General features: G+C 39.6%; 1 long non-coding RNA gene across 1 annotated transcript; it reads right to left on the reverse strand.

The window, feature by feature from the left end:
- Nucleotides 1-353: 353 nt before the first annotated feature.
- LOC143415975 (uncharacterized) lies at nt 354-1,468 on the reverse strand. The gene is made up of 2 exons (XR_013096401.1): nt 821-1,468; nt 354-497 (listed from the first exon to the last, which is right to left on the reverse strand). It is a non-coding gene; the product is annotated as an uncharacterized LOC143415975 (long non-coding RNA).
- Between the last annotated feature and the right edge of the window lie 1,388 nt (nt 1,469-2,856).

A 2,856-nucleotide genomic window follows, 5' to 3' on the forward strand; every position in this document is an offset into this window, starting at 1 on the left:
CATTGGTAACAGTGAAACAGTTTATTAGTAACGTGGGATCGTTTGTGTGCAGAGTATGAACTGAGATTCCTGAAGCTCTTGTCACACTGGTCACAGCTGTAGTTTCCTTCCATGTGTGTACGTTCATGAATGTTACGATTACCTGAATGTGAGAAGCTTCTCTCACAGTGTCTGCACTTGTGTGGTTTCTCTCCTGTGTGGACTCGTTTGTGTGATTTAAGCTCGCCTGCAGTGGTGAAGGATGACCCACACTGATCACAGAGGTGCTTTTTAACCCCACTGTGAATCAGTTCATGTTTTTTTAAATCACTTGGTGTGGTGAAGCTTCTCCCACATTCTTTGCAGTATTTCAGTTTGTCTCCAGTGTGTCTACGTTGATGTGTTTTAAGGGCAGCTTGCCGACTGAAAGTTTTTCCACAGAGGTCACAATGAAAGTCTTTCCCACCACCACAGTGATGACAGGGTTGAGAACTGGATCCATCTGTGTCGCTCTGCTTCTAAACAAAGACACAAAGACAGTGTAAGTCAGTCCTTCAACATTTGTATCCTGAACGTCGCCTGAAATAAAGAGCATCTCTGCAGACGTCCAACTACATTTGACTGTTTCAGTTAACACACTCAGTTTACTGGGCTGCAATAACTACAATACTACCACCATAATACTACAGTAATACTAAAATCATAACTGAAAGGAAAATCTGAATAATCACTCAGAGCTGCTTTTCCATGCAGTAGAATTGCTAACATGCTAACAGTTTAATGAGCAGAGTTGTTCCAAACAGTCAGGCTAAAATGACAAGATAACAATATAAATACATACCTCACAGTAGCTGCACTTGTAGAGTCTCTTTCTGGTGTGGATCTGTTGGTGTCGTCTCAGGTGACGTGGAGTTTTAAAAGTCTTCTCACACAGGTCACATTGATAAGGTCTGTCCTCAGTGTGGGTAAATATGTGTTGTTGTAAGTGTGTGTGAGTTATAAACTGTTTGCCACACTGTTCACAGCAGTACACATCATGTCTGGTGTGAATGCGTAGGTGTTTATTTCGGCTCCCTCTCTGGCTGAAAGTTTTTCCACAGATGTCACAGCTGTATGGCTTAATTCCAGAGTGGGTAACTAGATGCTTCTGTAAGTGGCTACTGTGAGTAAAAGCTCTGCCACACTGATCACAGCTGTACGCTTTAACTCCACTGTGGATGAGTTGGTGTTGTTTTAGGGAACGCTTCAAGGAAAAAGACTTTCCACACAAGTCACAGCTGAACGGTCTCTCTCCAGTGTGGATGACCTGATGCTGTTTTAGTGAAGCCCTCACAGTAAACTCCATCCCACACTCGTCACAGCTGTATGCCTTAATTCCAGAGTGGGTAACTAGATGACTCTGTAAGTGGCTACTTTGAGTAAAAGCTCTGCCACACTGATCACAGCTGTATGCCTTAATTCCAGAGTGGGTAACTAGATGTTTCTGTAAGTTGCTACTGTGAGTAAAAGCTCTGCCACACTGATCACAGCTGTACGCTTTAACTCCACTGTGGATGAGTTGGTGTTTTTTTAGGGAACCCTTGAAGGAAAAAGACTTTCCACACAAGTCACAGCTGAACGGTCTCTCTCCAGTGTGGATGACCTGATGCTGTTTTAGTTTAGCCCTCACAGTAAAACCCTTCCCACACTCGTCACAGGTGTGTTTTTTCTCTCCCTTTCTTCTGTGAGGTTTGTCGGCCTCCTGAGAGCGCTGACTTCTGGCTCCATGTTGGTCCTGCAGTGACAGAGATACAAACAGAGGCAGTGAGTGAAATGCAGTCGTGGAACAAACTCAACCTTCAAACTCCATTAACACTAGTTTTAAACCTGAAGGTGGAGCGTGGCACCAAACACCTTAAAGGTCTCTTATCCCCACCTGCTGGTAGTTCTAACACATTACATCCAACCTGCTGTTAAAGATAATTCATGACTGTTCAAACACTAAAATCATGCCCATCCCTCCTGATTGTACACACACACACACACAATTTTATAATTTAGATTATTTTGTTGTTTCCTATTACATATTTCTATAATTTGTATAGATTTATACAGAATTATTCAGTGATAATAAATCCTATGTTTGTTTATTCTAAAGGAACCCCGTTAGCTTCCACAACAGATGTTGCTCGTCTTCCGTCAAATACTCACATAAAATATTACACAATAAAGTGGATTCAAGATATCCACATAATTTCACTCTTACATCCACAGTGAGGTTTCACAATTGTTCAAATATAAGCAATCAATAATAATAATAATAATAATAATATCAATAACATTGAGGCACATTACACAAATTTCAAAAACAAATCATGTCTTACAATATTTACAACAACTAAAAGCTCTGTAAATCGGCTTTTAAGTGTTCATTGAAGTTTTGAATAATTCTCTAATTTTTTAAGGCAACTTATTCCACTTAAAAGTTGCTCTAAATGTAACAGTTTTACAAAACGTTACTTTTAACTCGAGCATTTACTAAATTGCAGCTTGTTGAAAACTGTGTAATATGATGATGTATTTCATCTGGATACTGCAGCTGAGCAGAATAAATGTGGTGTGTTTAACAGAATTGCTTTCTTTAGAACTACAAGTAAGCCATAGAATATTTTAGCCTGTACAGGAAGCCAAGAAAGGTTATTATGCATTTTATCAATATTAGTATAGTATGAACATCTTCACACTAATCTGGACGCCTTATTCTGGACTAACTGAAGTCTGTTAAGATCTGTCTTATTAGCTGCTGACCAAATGATTGAACAATACTCCAGATGAGACATTACTAGTGCATTAATGACATCTTTCATAATGAAGAAGTGATACACAAAGAGCATTTCA

The sequence above is a fragment of the Maylandia zebra genome, unplaced genomic scaffold, assembly GCF_041146795.1.
Source record: "Maylandia zebra isolate NMK-2024a unplaced genomic scaffold, Mzebra_GT3a scaffold11, whole genome shotgun sequence".
NCBI classification, from domain to species: Eukaryota; Metazoa; Chordata; class Actinopteri; order Cichliformes; family Cichlidae; genus Maylandia; species Maylandia zebra.